Source organism: Mirounga leonina, unplaced genomic scaffold, assembly GCF_011800145.1.
Source record: "Mirounga leonina isolate KUSES-001 unplaced genomic scaffold, KU_Mleo_1.0 Mir_101414, whole genome shotgun sequence".
In the NCBI taxonomy this organism is placed as follows: domain Eukaryota; kingdom Metazoa; phylum Chordata; class Mammalia; order Carnivora; family Phocidae; genus Mirounga; species Mirounga leonina.
Window position 1 is genome coordinate 3,644,858 of NW_023270121.1, and position 24,162 is coordinate 3,669,019.

The window sequence follows — 24,162 nt, forward strand, 5'->3', positions numbered from 1 at the left end:
GCAGCTGAGGTCCAAGAGTTTGCTGCCTGTGTTCTCCTCTAGGATTTTAATGGATTCTTGTCTCACATTGAGCTCTTTCATCCATTTTGGGTTTACCTTTGTGTAGGGTATAAGAGAATGGTCCAGTTTCATTCTTCTGCATGTGGCTGTCCAATTTTCCCAGCACCATTTATTGAAGAGACTCTTTTTTCCATTGGATATTCTTTCCTGTTCTGTCAAGATTATTTGACCAGAGAGTTGAGGGTCCATTTCTGGGTTTTCTATTCTGTTCCATTGATCTATGTGTCTGTTTTTGTACCAATATTATGCTGTCTTGATGATCACAGGTTTCTAATATAGCTTGAAGTCAGGCATCGTGATGCCCCAGCTTTGGTTTTCTTTTTCAACATTCCCCTGGCTATTCGGGGTCTTTCCTGATTCCATACAAATTTTAGGATTGTTTGTTCCAGCTCTGTGAAAAATGTTGATGCTATTTTGATAAGGATTGCATGAATGTAGATTGCTCTGGGAGCATAGACATTTTAATAATGTTCATTCTTCCAATCCATGAGCATTGGATGTTTTTCCATCTCTTTGCGTCTTCCTCCATTTCTTTCATAAGTGTCCTGTAGTTTCTAGAGTACAGATCCTTTACCTCTTGGCTTGGGTTTATTCCTAGGTATCTTATGGTTTTTGGTGCTATTGTAAATGGGATTGATTCCTTAATTTCTCTTTCTTCAGTCACCTTGGTAGTGTATAGAAATGCAACTGATTTCTATGAATTGATTTTATATCTTGCCATGTTGCTGAATTGCTGTATGAGTTCTAGCAGTTTTAGGGTGGAGTCTTTTGGGTTTTCCACATAAAGTATCATGTCATTTGTGAAAAGAGAGCATTTGACTACTTCTTTGCCAATTTGAATGCCTTTTATTTATTTTTGTTGTTTGATTGCTGAGGTTAGGACTTCTAGTACTATGTTGAACAATAATGGTGAGAGTGGGCATCCCTGTCATGTTCTTGACCTTAAGGGAAAAGCTCTCAGTTTGTCCCCATTGAGAATGATATTCTCTGTGGGCTTTTCATAGATGGCTTTTATGATATGGAGGTATGTTCCCTCTATCCCTGCACTCTGAAAAGTTTTTTTTTTTTTTAAAGATTTTTATTTATTTATTTGACAGAGAGAGAGATAGCGAGAGCAGGAACACAAGCAGGAGTGGGAGAGGGGGAGGCAGGCTTCCTGCTGAGCAGGGAGCCCGATGTGGGACTCGATCCCAGGACCCTGGGATCATGACCTGAGCTGAAGGCAGACGCTTAACGACTGAGCCACCCAGGCACCCTGAAAAGTTTTAATCAGGAAAGGATGTTGTATTTTTCAAATGCTTTTTCTGCAACAATTAAGAAAATCATATGGTTCTTGTCTTTTTTAAATTAATGTGATCTATCACACGGAATGATTTGCAAATGTTGAACCACCCTTGCAGCCCAGGAATAAATCCCACCTGTCGTGGTGAATAATCCTTTTAATGCATTGTTGGATCCTATTGGCTAGTATCTTGGTGAGTATTTTGGCATCCGTGTTCATCAGGGATATTGGCCTATAATTACCCTTTTTCGTGTGGTCTTTGTCTGATTTGGGGATCAAGGTAATGTTGGCCTCACAGAACGAGTTTGGTAGTTTTCCTTCCATTTCTATTTTTTGAAACAGCATCTGAAGAATAGGTATTATTTCTTCCTTAAACATTTGGTAGAATTCCCCTGAGAGGCCATCTGGCCCTGAACTCTTATTTTTTGGGAGGTTTTTGATTATTTCTTCAATTTCCTTGCTGGTTGTTGGTCTGTTCAGATTTTCTGTTTCTTCCTGTTCAAATGTTGGTAGTTTGTAAGTTTCCAGGAATGCATCCATTTCATTCAGATTGCTGAATTTATTGGCATAGAATTGCTCATAATATGTTCTTAAAATTGTTTGTGTTTTCTTGGTGTTGGTCATGATCTCTCCTCTTTCATTCCTGAATTTATTGATTTGGGTCCTTTCTCTTTTCTTTTGGGTAAAGCTGGCTAGAAGTTTATCAATCTTATTAATTCTTTCAAAGAACCAGCTTCTATTTTCATTGATCTGTTCTACTGTTTTTCTGGTTTTTATTTCATAGATGTCTGCTCTAATCTTTATTATTTCCCTTCTCCTGCTTCTTTTAGGCTTTATTTGCTGTTCTTTCTACAGCTCTTTTATGTGTAAGGTGAGCTTGTGTATTTGAAATTTTTCTAATTTTCTGAGAGAGGTTGTATTGCAATGTACTTCCCTCTTAGGACTGCCTTTGCTGTATCCCAATGGTTTTGAAAAGATGTGTGTTCATTGTCATTAGTTTCCTTGAATTTTTAAAGTTCCTTAATTTCCTGGTTTACCCATTCATTCTTTGGCAGGATGTGCTTTACCCTCCAAGTGTTTGAGGTCCTTACAAATTTCCTCTTGTGATTGAGTTCAAGTTCCAAAACACTGTGGCCTGAAAATATGCAGGGAATGATCCTGATCTTTTGGTACCTGTGAGACCTGGTTTGTGACCCAATATGTGATCTATTCTGAAGAAAGTTCCATATGCACCCAAGAAAGAAGGAGTATTCTGTTGATCTAGGATGGAATGTTCTGTATATATCTATGAAGTCCATCTGGTCCAGTGTGTCATCCAAAACCCTTGTTTCTTTGTTGATCTTCTGCGTAGATGATCTGTCCATTGCTGTGAGTGGGGTGTTGAAGTCACCTACTATTATTATTTTATTATCTATGTGTTTCTTTACTTTGGTTAATAATTGGTTTATACAATTGGCTGCTCCCATGTTGGGAGCACAAACATTTAAAATTGTTAGATCTTCTTGTTAGATAGGCCCTTTATGCATAATAGAGTGTCCCTCTTCATCTCTTACTACAGTCTTTTGTTTAAAATCTAATTTGTCTGATATGAGGATTGCTATGTCATCTTATTTTGAGGTCCATTAACATGGTAAATGGTTCTCCACCATTTCACTTTCAGTCTGAAGGTGTCTTTGGGTCTAAAATGAGTCTCTCATAGACAGCATATGGATGGGTCTTGCTTTTTTATCCAATCTGATACCCTGTGTCTTTTGGTTTGGGTATCTTTCAATACATTTACATTCACAGTAAGTATTGAAAGATATTAATTTAATGCCATTGTATTGCCTGTAAAGTCCCTGTTTCCATAGAGCATCTGGTTTTTTTTTTTTTTTTTTTTTTTTTTTTTTTTCTGGTCTATGTGACTCTGGGGTCTTTCTTCACTTACAGTATTTCCCTTAATATTTCTTGCAGGGCTGGCTTGGTGATCAAATATTTTTTTTTTTTTTTTTCAGTTTCTGTCTCTCCTGGAAGCTCTTTTTTTTCCCCCTTCAATTCTGAATGACAGCCTTGCTGGATAAAGTATTCTTGGCTGCATATTCTTCTCATTTAGTACACTGAATATATCATGCCAGCCCTTTCTGGCCTGCCAGGCTTCTGTGGACAGTTGGGATCTTAATCTAATATTCCTCCCTCTGTAGGCAAGGAGCCTCTTGTCTCGAGCTGCTCTCAGGATTCTCTCTTTAACTCTAAAATTTTCAAACTTCACTATTATATGTTGGAGTACTGATCTATTTTTATTGATTTTGTGAGGGGTCCTCTCTGTCTCTTGGATAAAAATGCTTGTTTACTTCCCCAGATTAGGGAAGTTCTCAGCTATGATTTGCTCAAATATACCTTCTGGCTCCCCCTCTCTCTCTTCCTCCTCAGGTACCCCAATAATTCTGACATTGGTTCTTTTCAGGGCATCACTAATTTCTCATACCTTTTCTTCATGGGCTATTAGCTGTCTTTATATCTTTTCCTCATGTTCCTTCCTTTCTATCAGCCTGTATTCTAGTTCACTTATTCTCCCTTCTGCCTCATTCACCCCAGCTGTTAGAGCATCCAATTTAGACTGCATCTCCATTTTAATATTTTTAAGTTCAGCCTGATTAGATCTCATTTCTGCAGTAAGAGATTCTCTACTGTCTTTTATGCTTTTGTCAAGCCCATCTATTAACTTTATTATTGTTATCCTGAATTCTGTCTCTGACATCTTACTTATATCCATATCAATTAGATCTGTGGCAGAGAACATTACCTCTGGTTCTTTCTTTTGTTGTGAATTCCTCTTTCTAGTCATTTTGCCCAGAGAAGAATGGGTGAGCTGGTGAGCAGAATCAAAAATATCAACCATAACCCAAGCAAAATACACACTAGACAAAACTGAAGCTTTCTGAAACCAAAACAGAAAAGCAAACAAAAAGAAAATAAAACAAAACAGAAAAGAAAAAGATATAAAAAAAAAAAGGGGGGGTGAGATACTATAATCTAACAGGTGGACTAAGCAGGGTGATCTACTTATTTCCGAGTGAATTTTGGTCTGTGTGTTAGAAGACCCTAACTCCCAAAATTGCGAAGAAAGCAAAACTTATATATATATATACCAAAATAAAATTGGATAGAGTGAAAAAAAGGCCAAAATGAAGTATGTATCTATAAAATGTGGATGTAAAAATTAACAGTTAAAAACAACTTAAAAACAAAGATTTGATAAAATGAGAAACCAGTTGAAATGGGGAAAAAAAATAAATGGAAAATTTTAGACTGAAAGATAAACAAATCATTAGAAAAAACCTTGAGTTCTATATCCTATTTACCCCTAGCACTGGAGTTTTACAGTCTTATGGTATCCGTAAACTGGTTGTGCACCTGTTCTTCTAATTTTTCTTCTGGGGGAGGAGCCTGATATGCTACTTCTCGGGTGTCTTTGCCTGGGCAGAGTTGCACTCTCCCTTGCCAGGGGGCTGGGCTCAGAGTAAGCTGGTCCGCTGTGTGACTTTGTTCCCTGAAGGCTTTTTGCATCTCTTTAGAAGATCAGAATAAAAATGGCCATGCCTCGATCTCCAGCCCCAAAGCCTATAGATCGTGGTACCCCCTCTTCATTAAACCCTCTGAGGCAAACAGTCTTCTCTTTTGTGTGTGCCAAATGCTGCAGACTCCTATGGTGCATGCCCACAGCAATCATCCCTGGGGGGAGCCCCAGGGACCCATGTTACTGCACTTTTTGTGTCCTGGGCGGAGAGTGGTCATGGGCTCGTGCACATACTTGCTCCACTGCTCTCAGGGGATGGCTTAGTGTCACCCTACCATCCTTTCCAGGGCTGCCACCCTGAGAGCTGTTGCCTTGTCAAGGGCAAACCAGCATCACTCCTCTTGCGGAATGGCAGACAGTCCACACATTCCGGTCTTTTTCAGGGTGCTCAGGCAGAGAGCAGTCACCCCATCAGCCTAGATGGTGGTTTATGGCACCCTAGCTGAGAGTCCCCTCCTAGGCCCCCTGATCATAATGAGTGTCCCCGCTCTGCTGCTTGGGCACTCTACTGGCTCAGGCCCACCCATTAGTTCTGTGACTCCTGGGATCCTGAGACCACACTGAGCCACCTAGAATTCTATCCTTTATATCCCTTGAGCTCCTTTCAGATAGGGATGTCTCTCATTGGAGCAGATTTCTAAGGGTTCGGGTTTTGCACCCTGGGGCTATATCACTTTCTGGTAGCTGGCTTATGGAGACTCCCGCCCACCTCCATTTATCTCTCGATATCTCCCCTCAGATTCATGTCTCCACATGTACTACCCTACAAAAAGCAGTCCCATTTCTACTTGTAGAGATCCAGATATATTTTCTTACATCTCAGGTTGAATTCATGGGTGATGAGAATTGTTTGATAGTTATCCAGGGAAATTCAAGGGACCAGATGAAACGAGTTCCCCAACTCTTCCACCATCTTGCCTCCTCCAAGTAGCACAGACATTTTAGCAATATTTATTCTTCTAGGCGCACCTAGGTGTCTCAGTCTGTTAGGAGTCTGCCTTCAGCTCAGGTCATGATCCCAGGGTCTTTGGATCTAGCCCCACATCAGACCCCCTGCTTGGTGGGAAGCCTGCTCCTCCCTCTCCCTTAGCCTGCCATTCCCCCTCCTTGTGCTCTTTCTCTCTCTCTCTCTCTCTCTCTGTCAAATAAAAATAAATTAAAATATAATAAAATCTTTAAAATATTTTTCCTCCAATGCATGAGCATGGAACATTTTCCCATTTTTTTGTGTCTTCCTCAATTTCTTTCATGAGTCTTCTATGGTTTTCTGAGTACATATCCTTTGCTTCTTTGGTTAGGTTTATTCCTAGGTATCTTATGGTTTTTGGTGCAATTGTAAATGGGATTGACTCCTTAATTTTGCTTTCTTTTGTCTCATTGTTAGTGTATAGATGTGCAACTGATTTCTGTGCTTCTGAATTCCTGTATGAATTCTAGGAATTTGGGGGTAGAACCTTTGGGTTTTTCACATAGAGTTTCATGTCATCTGCCAAAGAATGAGTGTTTGATTTTTTTGCCCATTTGGATAACTTTTATTTCTTTTTCTTGTCTGATTGCTGAGGCAAAGACTTCTAGTACTATGTTAACAACAGTGGTGATAGTGCACATCACTGCTGTGTTCCTTATCTTAGGGGAAAAGTTCTCAGTCTTTCCCCATTGAGAATGATATTTTCTGTGGGCTTTTCATATATGGCTTTTATGATATGGAGACATGTTCCCTCTATCCCTACACTTTGAAGAGTTTTAATCAAGAGAAGATGCTGTACTTTGTTAAATGCTTTTTCTGCATCTATAGAAAGGATTGCATGGTTCTCATCCTTTCTTTTATTTATGTAGTGTATCATATTGATTGATTTGCAGATGTTGAACCACCCATGCAGCCCAGGAATAAATCCCACCTGGTCGTGGTGAATAATCCTTTTAATGTACTGTTGGATCCTATTGGCTAGTATCTTGGTGAGTATTTTGGCATCCATGTTCATCAGGGATATTGGTTTGTAATTCTCCTTTCTGTTGTGGTCTTTGTCTGGTTTGGGGACCAAGGTAATGCTGGCCTCATAGAATGAGTTTGGTAGTTTTCTTTCCATTTCTATTTTTTGAAACGGCATCTGAAGAATAGGTATTAATTCTCTAAATGTTTGGTAGAAATCCCCTGGGAAGCCATCCAGCCCTGGACTCTTGTTTATTGGGAGATGTGGGATTACTGCTTCAATTTTCTTGCTGTTTAAGGTCTGTTCAGGTTTTCTATTTCTTTCCATTACAGTTTTGGTAGTTTATACATTTCTGGGAATGCATCCATTTCTTCCAGATTCCTAATTTGATGGTATATAATGCCCATAGTATTCTCTTTTAATTTCTTCACCATTGGTTGTGTTCTCTCCTCTTTCATTCATGATTTTATTTATTTGGGTCCTTTCTCTTTTCTTTTTGATAAGTCTGGCCAGGGCTTTATCAATCTTATTAATTCTTTCAAAGAACCAACTTCTAGTTTTCTTGATCTGTTCTTTTGTTTTCTATTTCATTGATTTCTGCTCTAACCTTTACTAATTTTCTTCTCCTTCCTGGTTTAGGATTTATTTGCTGTTTTTTTCTCCAGCTCCTTTAGGTGTAGGTTTAGATGGTGTATTTGAGACCATTTTTGTTTATTGAGAAAGGCTTGTCTTGCTATTTACTTTCCTCTTAGGACCACCTTTGCTGTATCCCAAAGGTTTTGAATAGTTGTGTTTTCATTTTCATTTGTTTCCATGAATTTTTATATTTTTTTCTTTAATTCCCTTGTTGGCCCATTCATTCTTTAGTAGGGTGCTCTTTAGCCTTCATGTATTTGAGTTCTTTCCAAATTTTTTCTTGCGATTGAGTTCCAGTTGCAAAGCACTATGGTCTGAAAATATGCAGGGAATGATCCCAATCTTTTGGTACCAGTTGAGACCTGATTTGTGACCTAGTATGTGATCTATTCTGGAGAATGTTCCATGTGCACTCTTGAGAAGAATGTATATTCTCTTTCTTTATGATGGAATGCTTTCAAGATATCTGAGAATTCCATCTGCCCCAGTGTGTCATTCAAAGCCCTTGTTTCCTTGTTGATCTGCTCAGATGATCTGTCCATTGCAGTGAGTGGGATGTTAAAGTCCCCTACTATTATTGTATTATTGTCAATATGTTTCTTTAATATTATTAATTGTTTTATATAATTGATATTTCTCATGTTAGGGGCATAAATATTTACAATTGTTAGGTCTTCTTGGATAGATCCTTTAATTATGATATAGTATCCTTCCTCATGTCTTATTACAGTCTTTGGTTTAAAATCTAATTTGCCTGACATAAGGATTACTTCCCCAGCTTTCTTTTGATGTCCATTAGCATCATAAATTGTTTTCCACTCTTTCACTTTAAATCTGGAGGTGTCTTTGGGTCTAATATTAGTCTCTTGCAGACATCATACTGATGGGTTTTAGTTTTTTATCCAATCTGATACCCTGTGTCTTTTGATTGGGGTATTTAGCCCATTTACATTCAGACTAAGTATTGAAAGATATGAATTTAGTGCCATTGTATAACCTATAAAGTCTGTTTCTGTATATTGTCTCTTTTCCTTTCTGGTCTATTTTACTTTTGGGCCCTCTCTTCACTTAAAGAATCCCCTTTAATATTTCTTGCAGGGCTGGTTTAGTGATCACAAATTCTTTAGTTTCTATTTGTGCTGGAAGCTTTTTATCACGCCTTCTATTTTGCCTAACATCCTTGCTGGATATATTATGGTTGGCTGCATGTTTTTCTCATTTAAGACCCTGAATATATCATGCTGTCCTTTCTGGCCTGCCAGGTCCCTGTGGACAGATCTTCTGCCAGTTTAATGTTTCTACCCTTGTGGATTACAGACCTCTTTTCCTGAGCTGTTTTCAGGATTTTCTCTTTGTCTCTGAGATTTGCCAGTTTCACTAGTATATGTCGAGAGGTTGACCTATTTTATTGATATTGAGAGGGTTTCTCTGTGTCTCCGGAACTTGACTGCCTGCTTCCTTTCCCAACTTAGGGAAGTCTTCACTATAATTTGCTCCAATATACCTTCTGTCCCTCCCCTCCTTCTGGATCCCAATTATTGTAATATTGTTTTACTTTATGGTATCACTTATTACTCAAATTCTCCCCTTGTGACAAAATAGTTTATCTCTCTTTTTCTCAGCTTCTTTATTCTGCATCATTTTGTATTCTATATCACCAATTCTCTCTTCTGCCTTGTTTATACTGGCAGTCAGAGCCTCCGTTTTTTATTGCATCATATTAATAGCCTTTTTTATTTCAACTTGATTAGATTTCAGTTCTTTTATTTCTTCAGAAATGGATTTTCTAGTGTCTTCTATGCCTTTTTCAAGCTCAGCTAGTACCTTTATAATCATTATTCTGAACCCTAATTCTGACATTGTACTTATATCCATACTGATTAGGTCCCTGGCAGTCAGTGCTGCCTCTTGTTATCTTTTTTGGTGTTTTTCTGTCTTGTCATTCTTGCAGAAAGTGGTCGCTTTTCTATTTGTAGAGTTGTAGCTATTTTCTTCAATCTCCAGTTGAGTTCGCAGGTGTTCAGAATTATTTGACAGCTATCTAGCTGAATTCCTGGGAGCAGATGAAACTAAAGTATCCTACTCCTCTGCCATTTTGGACTATATCCTCTCCCTCCATAGTTTATGTTAATTGATGTCACAAGTTACTTCTTTTTATATTGTGTATCCAATATAAAGTATACTTTTGTAACTACAGTTATTTTATCTTCTTTAGTCTATTAACTTCTATACTAGAATCAAAAGTGATTTAAATATCACCATGAAAATATTAGAACATTTTTATTTGTTTATATATTTACTTTTACCAGAAAGATTTTAATATGCTTAACATCTTTTTTTTTTTTTTTTTCAACTTTAGGATTCCATTTAGCATTTCTTGTAAGGCAGGCCTTATGGCAATGAACTCCTTCAGATTTTCTTTGTCTGAGAAAATCTTTATTTATCCTTCAGTTTTGAAAGGCAATTTTACCAGATATAGTATTCTTGGTTAGCAGTTTTTTTTTTTCTTTTTCTTTTAGCATTTCAAATATACCATCCCACTCTCTTCTGGTTTACATGTTTTCTGCTGAGATATCCACTAACAATGTTGTGAGGATTCCCTTGTATGTGATGATTTCCTTTTCTCCTGTTGCTTTCAAATGTTTCCCTTTGTCTTTGACTTTTGACAATTTGATAATAATGTGTCTCAATGTGGATTTCTTTGGGTTCTTCCCAAGTGAAGTACTTTGGGCTTCTTGCATCTTGATGTCCATTTTTTTTCCAGATTTGTGAAGTTTTGGTCATTTCTTTATTTAAAAATTCTGCTCCTTTTCTCTGGTCTTGTGACTCCTATAATGCATATATTGGTCAGCTTAGTTGACTGCTTAAGTCTTTTGAGCTTTCTTCACTTTTTTTTCATTTTTTTTTTTAAATTTGCTTCTCTAACCAGATAATTTCAAATGACCTGTCTTCAAATTCACTAATTCTTCTTTCTGCTTGATTAAATCTGTTCTTGAAACACCCTAGTGATTTTGTTAGTTCAGTTATTACATTCTTCAGCTCCAAAATTTCTGTTTGATTCTTTTTTATATTTTATGTCTTTCTTTAAATTCTCATTTGCTCATGCATCATTTCCCTGAGCTCTTTGAGCATCTTCATGATGGCTATTTTGATTTCTTTTTGTAATAATGTATATACATCCATTTTATTAGGGTCAATTTCTGCAGATTTTTTCCTTCATTGATTTGGCCATTTTCCCTGTTTCTTTGTATTCCTTATAATTTTATGTTTGTACCAATACATTTGAGAAGTACTTCCACCTTTCCCAGTCTTTATGGACTGGCATTACACATGGGGAGAATTTCACCAACCAGCCTTGTTAGAGATTGGGGGGGGGGCGCTCTAAAGTCTACTCTGTGAATGCATGTTTTCTAGATTATTTGTGTAAATTCCTAATTAGAGAGATTTTCCAGTCTTGGAACTCGTAATATCTCTCCTTCCAGTGTTTGTCTGCTGGACTGTGTGTCCTGTGAAGCAGCAGTATGTCACCTGGATTTTTTTTCCCAGCAGCCTCCAGCCATCTAGAGTTTTCCAAGTCCTATCAGTATTCTAAGTTGGACTAGACAGAAACCACTCCTTTTACAGCCCCCACAAAAGCAAGAGCTTTGGACATATTGTCTACTCTACTACTTCCTGCTGATGGAGAGGTCTCTGAGCTGTATTGACTTGTGTCTCCTGTACCACAGGTCCTCTGAAACAACAGCACAGTGCCCAACTATTTTGTTCTCAGTGAGACCCATGCAACTAGAGGCAGAATCATGTCCCTTTGGCAAATCACTTCACCCACTCAGAATATTGGGCCTACAGTCAATTTTTATCTTTCCTTCCCCAAGGAGAAACCAGGAACTGGTAGTTTTCTCCCACTCATGTGATTCTGGGAGCAGGGACTATTTTAACAGGGGGCCATGAATTTTCCTACTGGCTTTGTTTTAGATGGTGTAATACTCACCTCAGGTGTAGGAGCCTCTTAACTGGTTTCTGGATTTCTCACAAAATGAATTGGCCTGTGTATTTTTGTTGAATTAGTGTCTCCATCAGGGGATGGAGGGTCTCAGGCTTTCTATTTGACCATCCTGCTGACTTATTTGTAGTCTTTTAGGCTAGATTTTAAAACTGATAACAATGCGCCAATGTGTTACTCTATAATTGAGTCTTCATCAATGTTATTTAATATTTATATATTTTTTTCAGTTTTTACTTTAAATACTTTGTTGTTTTCTAGAACAATAAAATTCATTTTGAATCAGTCTCCTATCATTATAAAATAAGCCCTTTGTCTGATTTAATTTTGTCTCAATTTCCTTTTTGTCAAATATTGATATTGTAAGTATTTTTCTTTATGTCATTGCCTGGAATATATTTGTCTATCTATTCATTTTTAATCATTCTACCTCATTTCACTTTTAGTATGTACCTTATAAGAGCATGGAGTAATAATACATTTTTCTTATCTCAGAACATTTACTTTTCAATAGAGGTTTAATCTATTTACACTTATTGTCACAACTGATAGGTTTGATCTTTCTATTTGACAATCAAAATGATTTCTTTTCTAATATAACTTTTTATAATTTTTATTCCTTGGATTTTAAATTTCCTAGTTGCCTAGTGTAGATGTTTAAGAGATTTCTCATATTCTCTAAAATATGGCATAATAAAAAATGATTTTCATCTCCTTTTCCACACTTGGTTTGGGGTAGTGTTATTTTCATTAACATTTTTTCTAAAAGCTTCATAAATAAAATTTTTTTACAGTATAATACATGAACTCTAGGGAACCACAAATTGGCTTCAAAGGATTTAATCAGTCTTTTGAAATTATATGCCAATATTTTACTTGTTTATAGGTGTATTTTTATAAAGTCATTTTATTAAATTTTGCAAAGTTGTCATGATCCTCAAAATGTTAAGAACCACTGCTTGTGATATGCCAATGTCTTCTAGGTTTTTTGTAGAGAATGTTCTCACGTTACTTTTTTGATATTTGGCTTAGTCTGTTTTTATTTATCTTTTTCTTATCTATGATATGATTTTTTAAATTTCTAATATAATGTGTTTGCATTTTTTCCTCATTTTAGTGAGTTTTTTTATCTTTCTTCTTTAATTTCAGTCTGTTCTCTTTCAATCTTTCTCTAGTATTATTGCACACAAACTCTTTCATTTTTCTTTACCTTTGAGGATAATAAACACATATATTTTAGAATTTTCATGTGCATCTTATCTTAAAAGTATAAGAGGTATGTTTTTTTCTGAGTTGTCATAAAAATTTTCCTTTTTCTTTTTGCTTCAGACCTTTTCAGAAGTTCCATACCAGCTTTACAAATTCATGTTTGATTCAGTAGATATGTACCTGGGAATATTTTCTGGAAGACAGGAGGAATACAGTCTCTTTAACTTCCCTCACTGTCATTTTGCATATTGACATCTTTTTCCTTTTACAACTAGATCTGAAGTTTAGTTCATAAAGGCCTTAGCTCAACTTGTAATATATTTATTTACTGAGATTTTATTAAAATGAATTTAGATATTATCTAGTTGTTGCTCTCAGATTTTTTTTTTTTACTAAACTTGGAAATTAGATTTAATTTGAAATATTTGAGCAGTGTCTGTGGATTCCACATCCACAATACACATCCTCCCATTGCTATTCTAATTTGTATCATTGCTCATAATATTCCCCCTTAGATGTTGACATACCAGAACACCACATGCCTTCATCCATCTTTCTTCCTGCCAAACAACATTCTGGTGTGGACTCTAAATAGAAGCATAAACTAATAGGAACAGGGCATAGGCAAACTCTAGCACAGATTGGCTTAAAATATATGTGTCATACATTTGGAAGATAACCATCAGTTTTTCTGATCAGTGTAATGCTTCTGTCCCAGAATTAAGTGAAAATAGTGAGTCAACTTCTCTTTTTGTGAGTGAGTGTGCATGTGTGTAATATTTTCTGTTCTGTTTTAGATGGTTGAGAGTGAGGTATTTTTTTTTTTTTTTAGTTCAGCCCCATAAATTATCCTGTATATAGAAATTATGTCTGGACTGTGACCAATGATCTATTATTTCTTCTTATCATTTTCTTTTCTTCTATTTGTGTTAGAGATATTTTGATGGTGTAACTACACATCACTACCTTGTTGTTATGCTAACATTAAAGTCCCTTCCTGAAATGTCTGTGACTATTATCCCATTTCTGCTATATTTAATTTCTCATTGTAATTTTGTTTGGAATGTATATATCCTAAACCTCAAGTCTTTACACTGGAGACCATTTTATCATTAATGTTGTACTGCTGTTTGTGAAAACTCTTCTTGTTCTTTTTTTTTTTTTACATTATTGTAAATCTTAAATCTGAGATGTTTCAAAGTAGTTGTGCTTTCATGTCAAATAACACCTTACACTTACTCCCTCATACTACTGGAATCTCCAGAACCTTATTTTTAAAGACTTGTAGATTGAGTTTGTCTATTTATAAATCATTAGCTGACTTGCTGGTTCATATGAAGCACTCCATTTAACCACGAAAAAAATAAAAATAAAATCTGCAAACCAATCATAAAATAGCAACAACAAAACACCAAATTAAGTGATATTAAAATTTTAATAACACTTTAGATAGTATTTGCCTCTTGCCATAATAGAACTTATTTAATCATTATGGACAATTTGTGAAGTAGATACTATCATTGTCTCCTTTATTGCCAAAAGAGAAGTATGACAAAATTAAGTACTTTGCCTCAGTTTATGCAACAAGTAAGTGGCAGAGCCAAAATTCAATCCCTAGTCGCCTGGCTCTCGAATTTATCCTTATAAACACTAAAGTTTGTAGAGTCTCATTACATTATATTTCCTCCCAGGCTTCTGAGACCAATAATCTAAAACTTATAAGATAATTAGCTAGATGAAATATGATGTCAGATCTTTTGTTTCCTCTGATGACTTATACAAATAGATTTGTGAAATAATGGTATGTGTATTTGCTGATATGTGGTGGTATGGGGGCAGGGCAAGGCTGACATTGGTTGGGCCTAAATAAATAATAATATTTGATTCACTACTGGAGATGTGTGGTATTAATATAAAATATGTCAATTAACATGATATTAGGCACTTCACTAGAAACTGGAGATATACTGATAAATCAAACAGATCTGTGGAGAAATACATATTAAAGAAATAATTTTACATATTTCTTAAATTAAGTCCAAGGGCACAAAGTCCTTAGAAGAGAAATATTGGATCTAATGGAAGTATATAAAAAGGAGGGTTACCTATTTGGAGGATCAATAAGATTTCCTTGATAATGAAAAATGAGTAAGAGTTAATCAAGAGAAGGATGTAGACATTACAAGTAAAGAGAACAGAATGTTCGAAGTCCATGTCACCGTATAAAATCATGGTGTGTTCAAAAGACCTTAAGAAGTTTACTATGGCTAGAATGGAAAAAAAAGATGGAGAGAGGCCTGAAATCAGATAGTAATGATGGGAATCAGAATGTTCTGGGCCATGTATGCCATGTTAAGGAGTTTCACTTTATCCAGAGGTCAATGAGAAAGATAAGATTGTAGGGAGAGAAATGGCATGTTAACATTTGCCCTTTAAAAAATGATCCTATGAGATATTGCAACTGACACTAGTGAGAAAAAAGAGAAAAGTAGCACTGGAACTATTTGGGTACTAGATAAAATTTAAAAAGCGTTATACAACCATAGTTTAATTCTAGAGAACACCGAAAAAATATTGATGTCAGATAAAGCTGTTCTAGTAGAACTGTGCTTTTACACTTGGATATCAGATAAAGTTGAAAGTATCATGTGTAAGTAACAAACTAATGAGAACTTTCCAGAGATTTAAGTAGATACATATTATTATCCATAGTGAAGATATGAAGATACAACTTTTTAGAACTGCCAAGTGAATACTGGGGAGAAGACATGCTATGCCTTTATGTAATTAATTACACATCATTTATTTGGATACAATGGAGTTAAAAGCCAAAATTAAAATGGCTACTAGAAGTTCACTGTACCCAGAACATATGTAGACATTATTGCTAGCCTTCCGTGACTTTTTTTTTTTTGTAATAGCAGAGCCAAAAAATCAGTGCCCTAAAAACTTTTTATGCATCAGCAATCCAACTGTATCTTGAGCAGTAAAATCTTAAAGCTTAAAGTGCTGCCTTATAGCAGTCCTCAAGGGACTTCATTACTAGAATGATGCAATCATTAAGTCAAGCCCTTAGGGACTCAGAGTGATTAGGAAAAATACTCAGTGAACCCACTGACTCCTACAGCTGCCATTCATAGACTTGCACCATGTAATATTCTATGTAGAGAAACTGCCCTACTACCACAGAAACCTAATCACATTAACACTGCAGACTCAGACAGTTTGAGGACTGAGGTAAGTGGCTGTGTTTAATGTGTAGTAGCTGAACCTTTCAGTTTCCTTTTTGAGTCTTCAATAATAATATTAATTGTAATGAAACTAACAACCCTACATATAATTTTCTTCTGAGCAAAACTACAGATTTGTATAAAATTACTCCTTGCTTTTAGCTATATATGAGACAGAAATGTCTGACTATAATGATTTCTTATTGACATAATGACAACTTTCAGCTAAGCAGTTAAGACTATATATTTCCTCAATGGTTTTCACACATACTGTAAATTGAAATGTACATTATAACAATCTCAGTTTTTCAGTATCAGCAAAAGGGGATTGGCTGTATTTATATTAAAAGTTTGGTATCTTGCAGAGTCTAGACTATGTTGAGTATGAGTCTTATTCAAAATATGCTTTGCCAATAAAATTATTTGATGTAGGCAGATACACATATTGAACGTTAAAATACAGGGCATTTTAGGGGCACTTGGGTGGCTCAGTCTGTTGAGCATCTGACTTCAGTGCAGGTCATGATCTTAGGTCCTGGTATGGAGCCCTGCATCAGGCTCCATGCTCAGTGGGAGGTCTGTTTGTCCCTCTTCCTCTGCCTTTTCCCCCACTCATGTTCTCTCTGTCACTCAAATAAATAAAATCTTAAAAAAATTTTTTTTTAAATACAGGACATTTTAAGTTGACTGTGCATTGATTACACTTTTAAATTTTTTCTTTGTACTTTTTGCACCTAGAATAGTGTCAGACAAATAGAAGGCACTCAACAAACTTTTGATGGGAGAATGAATGAAGAATTGAATAAATAAATGAATGGATGAGTAAATGAACAATGGAATTACCTGAAATAACTTTCTGAATTCTCTATGGTCATTAATGTAAATAAAAAATGTTATTGGAAGCTGTGTGCAACCAGGCTGGATCGAATAAGGTTTTGACTTTTTCAATTTGTTACTTCTTAACCTAAGAGATAAAATTTTAGCATAAAATGATGTGGAGGCTTGGGATTTGTTTGCAGCTGACAGAGAACAAAGGAGCAGGGACTTAGTGATATCTTTTTGCCTTTTGACATGATGTGACCACAGCAATATGTGAATTAATTCTAATTTGTGGTACATCAGCTAGAGCATGTTTTTGAAAATTGGAATTAATCCCTAGTTCTCTCCCCACCAGTAAATCTGCTTAGCATCAGCAGTGATGACTCAATTTCTTTCATAAGTGTTTTATAGTTTTCAGAGTACAACTCTTTTGCCTCTTTCATTAAGTTTATCCTTAGGTATCTTATAGTTTTTGGTGGAATTATAAATGGGCTTGATTCCTTGATTTCTCTTTCTGTTGCTTCATTATTTGTGTATAGAAATGCAAGAGATTTCTCTATGTTCCTTTTGTATCTTACAACTTTACTGAATTACTTTATCAGTTCTAGCAGTTTTTTTGGTGGAGTCTTTCAGGTTCTCTATATAATATACTATCATGTTGTCTGCAAATAGTGAGTATTTTACCTCTTCTTTGCCAATTGAATGCCTTTTATTCCTTTTTCTTGTCTCTATGCTTTGGCTAGGACTTCAGTAGTATGTTAGATAACAGTGGTGAGAGTAGACATCCTTGTCTTGTTCCTGACCCTAGAGTAAAAGCTCTCAGTTTTTCCCTATTTAGGATGATATTAGCTGTGGGTTTCCATATTTGGACTTCATTATGTTGAGAGATGATCCCTCTAAACCTACTTTGTTGAGTTTAATTTTTTTTCATGAATGGAAGTTGTACTTTTTCAAATGCTTTTTCTGCATCTATTGGAAAGATCATATGGACCTTACCCTTCCTTTTATTATTGTGGTGTATCACATGGATCAATTTGCAAATATTAAACCATGCTTGCAACACAGGAATAAATCCCACTTGAATGTGGTGAATGCTTTTTTAATATATTGTTGGATTAGGTTTGCTTGTATTTTATTGAGTATTTTTGCATCAATGTTCATCAGGGATATTGGCTTCTACTTCTCTTTTTAGTGGAATCTATATCTGGCTTTGATATCAGCATAATGCTGGTCTCATAGAATGAATTTAGAAGTTTTCCTTCCATTTCTATTTTTCAGAGCAGTTTGAGAAGAATAGGTATTAACTCTTCTTTAAATGTTTAGTAGAATTCACCTGTGAAACCATCTGGTCCTGGACTTTTGTCTTTTAGGAGTTTTCTGATTACAGATTCAATTTCTTTGTTAGTTATTGGTCTGTTCAAGTTTTCTATTTCTTTCTGTTTCAGTTTTGGTAGTTTATGTTTCTAGGATATATCCATTTCTTTCAGGTTGCCCAATTTGTTGGCATATATTTTTTCATAATATTCTCTTATAATTGCTTGTGTTTCTGCAGTGTTGGTTGTTACTTCTCCTCTTTCATTGGTGATTTTATTTAATTGAGTCCTTTCTCTTTTCTTTTTGATAAGTCTGGCTAGAGGTTTAGCAATTTTATTAATTTTTTCAAAGAACCAGCTCCTGATTTCATTGATCTGTTCTATTGTTTTTGTTTTTTGTTTGTTTTGTTTTTGTTTGTTTTTTAATTTCTATGTCATTTATTTCTGCTCTAATCTTTATTATTTCTTTCCTTTTGCTGGCTTTAGGCTTTATTTGTTTTTCTTTTTCTAGTTCCTTTTGGAGTAAGGTTAGGTTGTGTATTTGAGATTTTTCTTGCTTCTTAGGTAAGCCTGTACTGCCATATATTTCCTTGTTAGGACCACTTTTGCTGCATCTCAAAGTTTTGGACTGTTGTGTTTTCATTTTCTTCTGTCTCCATGCATTTTTTTTTTTATTTCTCTTTGATTCATTGGTTGAGCTATTCATTCTTTAGTAGCATGTTGTTTAACCTCCATGTATTTGTGGCCATTCCGCATTTTTTTCTTTTGGTTGACTTTTAGTTTCACAGTGATGTGGTCAGAGAAGTTGCATGGTGTGATTTCAATCTTTTTGTATTTGTTGAGTCTTAATTTGTGACCTAATATGTGATCTCTTCTGAAGAATGTCCCATGTACAGTTGAAAAGCATGTGCATTCTACTGTTTTAGGATGTAATGTTCTGAATATATATGTTAAGTCCATCTGGTCCAGTGTGACATTCAAAGCTATTCTTTCCTTGTTGATTTTCTGCTTAGATGATTTGTCCATTGATGTAAGTGGGGTGTTAAAGTCTTCTACTATTATTATATTATTATCAATAAATTCCTTTATGTTTGCTATTAATAGTTTTATATATTCTGTGCTCCCATGTTGGGGCATAAATATTTACAATTGTTAGATATTATTGGATTGTCCCCTTTATTATGATATAATACCTTCTTTGTCTTTGTTTAAAGTCTAGTTTGTCCTATATAAGTATTGTTACTCTGGCTTTCTTTTGACATGCATTAACATTACAAATGTTTCTCTATCCCCTCACATTCAATCTGCAGGTGGCTTTAGGTCTAAAATGAGTCTCTTAAAGGCATCATAGAGATGGGTATCGTTTTTTTATCCATTCTGATAACCTATGTCTTCTGATTGAAGTGGTTAGTCTATTTATATTCAAAGTAATTATTAATAGATATGTATTTATTGTCATTTTATTACTTGTTTTGTCATTGTTTCTGGAGATTTCTCTGATCCTTTCTTCTTTGTCACTTTTGGTCTCTCCTTTGCAATGAGTCTCCTTTAATAGTTCTTGCAGGACTGGTTTAGTGGTCATGAACTCCTTTAGTTTTGTTTGTCTGGGAAATTCTTTATCTCTCCTTCTATTTTGAATGATACCCTTGTTGTATAGAGTATTCTTGGCTGCAGATTTTTTCCCATCCAGCACTTTGAATATATCATGCCACTCCCTTCTGCCTTGTAAAGTTTCTATTGAAAAATCTCCAGCTAGCCTTATGGGGTTTCCCTTAAGTTACTCTCTTCTTTTGTCTTGCCATTTTATTTTTTTCTTTATCACTATATTTTGCCAATTTAATTATCATATGTCTTGGTGTGGGTCTCCTTTTTTTGATTTTGATGGGAATTCACTGTGCTTCCTGGATCTGGATGTCTGTTTCCTTCCTCAGATTAGGTACATTTTCAGCTGTTATTCCTTCAAATAAATTTTCTGCATCTTTTTCTCTTTCTTGTTCTTTTGGTTTTCTTATCATGTGAAAGTTATGTTTGATGGAGTCACTGAGTTCCCTAAGCCTATTCTCATTTTGCATAATTATTTTTTCTCTCTTTTGTTCAGCTTGATTACTTTCTGTTACTCTGTCCCCTAGGTCACTAATTCATTCCTCTGCTTCTTCCATACTGCTGCTCATTCCATCAAGCATGTTTCTCATTTCATGTATTGAGCCTTTTATATCCACTGTGTTTTTCCTTATCTCTATGTTAAGGTTCTCAATCATGTCTTCCACTCTTTTCTAAATTCCAGTGAATATCCTTATAATCATTGCTTTAAATTCTCTATCGGGCATGTTACTTATATCTGTTTTGCTTGGATCTCTGTCCATGGCCTTATCACATTCATTCATTTGGGATAAATTCCTCTGGCTCTGCATTTTGTCTAAGTCTCTGCCTTTCTTCTGTTTGTTAGAAAAGCCAGTTATGTCTCCTGCTTATTCTTCAACGTGGCCTCTTTTCTCCCTTTAGTTGTGGAGATTGCTCTGTCAGTCTTCAGGTTGATTTCAGGGGTATAAAAGATGATTTGATAGTCATCTAGTTGGGTTCATGGGGCAAAGTGAGCCTATGATCCTCCAACTCTGCCACCATCTTAGGAACAACTATTTCATCCAAGTGCTATTCACACACTTTTAAATATATCTTTGCTGATCCTCCCATCAAGAAGTGGAGCATATATCCTCATTCTTTAAGTGTGAGTTTTACTTGTGGCTGGTTTGGTCAATAAAACATGTCAGAAGTGATATTGTGCTAATTTGGAATCTCTCTCTCTGTCTTCCTCTGAACCCTGCCATTTCTGTTTCAAAACTAGTCTAAGTTGCTGAAGTAAGAAAGGATATCTATCTATATAGAGAGATATAAATCCATATATAGATCTATTTATCTATAGATCTATATATAGAAAGAGATCTACCTAGATAGATCTATAGATCTATAGAAGAGGCCTATCTATATAGATATAGATGATATAGATATAGATATTAGATATAGATGATATAGATATAGATAGATATATCTATAGATAGGTCTATATATAGATCTCTTTCTATATAGATATATATCTATATACAGAGAGATATGTATATATATATATATATATATATATATATATATATATATATATATATCTGTATATATATACAGAGAGATCTATATACAGACCTATCTATAGATATATATCTTCTTTATCCATTCATATATTGATGGACACTTAGGTTGCTTCTATATCTTGGCTACTGTAAATAATGCTGCAATAGACATAAGAGTGCATATATCTTTTCAAATTAATGTTTTCTTTTTCTTCAGGCAAATGTCCAGAAGTGGAAATATTGGATTGTATGTTATTTCTATTTGTAATTTTTTTGAGAATCTTCCATGCTGCTGTCCATAGTGGTTGCACCAATTTACACTTCCATCAACAGTGCATGAGAGTTCCTGTTCCTCTTCATCCTCACCGATACTTATTTCTTGCCTTTTTGATACTAGGCATTCTGACAGGAGTGAGGAATTATCTTGTGGTTTTGATTTACATTTCCCTGATGATTAATTATGTTGAGTATCTTTTCATATGTCTTCTGGTCACCTACATGTCTTCCTTGGAGAAATGTCTATTCAGGTCCTTTGCCAATTTTTTAAGCCAATTGTTTGTGGTTTTGGTGTTGAGTTATAGGAGTTCTTTACATATTTTATTGTATATTTACCCATCAGATATATCATTTACAAATATCTTTGCCCATCCAGTAGTTTGACTTTTTGTTTTGTTGATGATTTCCCTTGATGTACATTATTTTTTTAGTTTGAAATTGTTTCAACTGTTTATTTTTGCTGTTGTTGTCCTTACCTAAGGAAATCCAATCTAAAATGTATTGCCAAGACCAATGTTCAGTTATTGCCTCTGTTTACTGCCTATGTTTCCTTTTTTGGGGTTTTTATGGTTTCACATCTTACATTTAGGTGTTAATTCATTTTGAATTTATTTTTGTATATATTGTAAGAAAGTTGTCCAGCTTCAGTCTTTTACATGCAGCTGTCCAAGATTCCCAGCACCATTTATTGAAAAGACTGTTTTTTCCTCATTGTATATTCTTGGTTCCTTTGCCATAAATTAATTGACCATATAAATATGGGTTTATTTCTGGGCTCTCTATTCTGCTCCATTGTGCTCTGTATCAATTTTTGTGCCAGTACCATACTGTTTTAATTACTATAACTCTGTAGTATAGTTTCAAATTTGGGATTGTGATACCTCCAGCTTTATTTTTCTTTCTCAGGATTGCTTTGGCTATTCCAGGCTTTCTGTGTTTCCACAGAAATTACTTGTTCTAGTTCTGTGACAAACTGAGGATTGCATTGAATCTGTAGATTGCTTTGGGATGTATGGATATTTTAACAATATTAATTATTCCAATCCATGAGCATTGTCTCTCTTTTCATTTTTTGCTTGTCATCTCCAATTTCTTTCATCAATGCCTTATAATTTTCAGAGTATAGGTCTTTCACCACATTGGTTTAGTTTAATCCAAGTATATTTTTTGATACAATTGTAAATGGGATTGTTGTTGTTTTAATTTCTCTTACTGTTACTTTTTTTTTAAGATTTTATTTATTTATTTGAGAGAGAGAGAATGAGAGAGAGCACATGAGAGGGGGGAGGGTCAGAGGGAGAAGCAGACTCCCCGCCGAGCAGGGAGCCCAATGTGGGACTCGATCCTGGGACTCCAGGATCATGACCTGAGCCAAAGGCAGTCACTTAACCAACTGAGCCACCCAGGCGCCCTACTGTTACTTTGTTAACAGTGTATTTCAATGCAAATGATTTCTGTATGTTAATTTTGTACCTTGCAACTTTACTGAATTCATTTATTAGTTCTAATAGTCCTTTGATGGAGTCTTTAGGGTTTTCTATATATACTGTCATGTCATCTTCAAATAGGAACTGTTTTACTTCTTCCTTACCAACTTGGATAACTTTTATCTGGTTTTCTTCTCTTATTTCTGTGGCTAGGACTTCCAGTACTATTTTGAAGAAAAAACTAGGACTTCCAGAACTATGTTGAAGAAAAGTGGCAAGATGTATATCCCTGTTTTGTTCCTGATCTTGTAGGAAAGATTTTAGTTTTTCACCATTGAGTATGATGTCAGTTGTGGGTTTGTCACAAATAGCTTTTATTATGTTGAGGTATATTGTCTCTATACCCACTTTGTTGAGATTTTATGTATTTATTATTATTATTTTTTTTACTTTGTTGAGGTTTTATTGTGAATGGATGTTGAATTTTGTCAATTCTTTTGTCCACATCAATTGCAATGGTCATGTTTTTTATCCTTCATTTTTTAAAATATCGTGTATCATGGTGATTGATTTGTGGATATTAAAACATCCTTGCATCCCTAGGATAAATCTCATTTAATCATGGTGAATAATTCTTTTAATATATTGTTGAATTTGATTTGTTAATATTTTGTTGAGAAGTTTTGCATCTATGTTCATTAAGCATATTGGCCTATATTTTTTTGTAGTGTCCATCTCATTTTGGTATTAGGATAATGCTTGCCTCATAGAAATTTGTCAGCATTGCTTCATTTTCAATTTTTGGGGGTAGTTTAAGAAGAATAGGTAGTTTAGGAAGAATAGTTTAAGAAGAATTTGTTTAAATGTTTGGTAGAGTTCTCCTGTGAAGCTGTCTGGTCCTGAAGTTTTGTTTGTTGGGAGTTGTTGTGGTTTTTTGTTTTTTTTTTGAAATTGATTCAATCTCTTTACTAGTAATTGATCTGTTCAGATATTCTATCTTCCTGACTCTTGGAATTTTGTAAAGTGTTATGAATTTATCCATTTCTTCTAGGTAGGCCGATTTGTTGGCATATAATTTTTCATAAGTAATTCCTTATAATCCTTTCATTCTGTGGTGTCAGTTGTTACTGCTTCTCTTTCACTTATTTTTTTATTTGCATCCTTTCTCTTTTTTTCATGATGAGTTTGGCTAAAAGTTTATCATTTCTGTTTATCTTTTCAAACAACCACTACTTGGTTTCATTGATTTTTTTTTTATTTTTGTCTCTATTTCATTAATTTCCATCCTGATATTTATTATTACC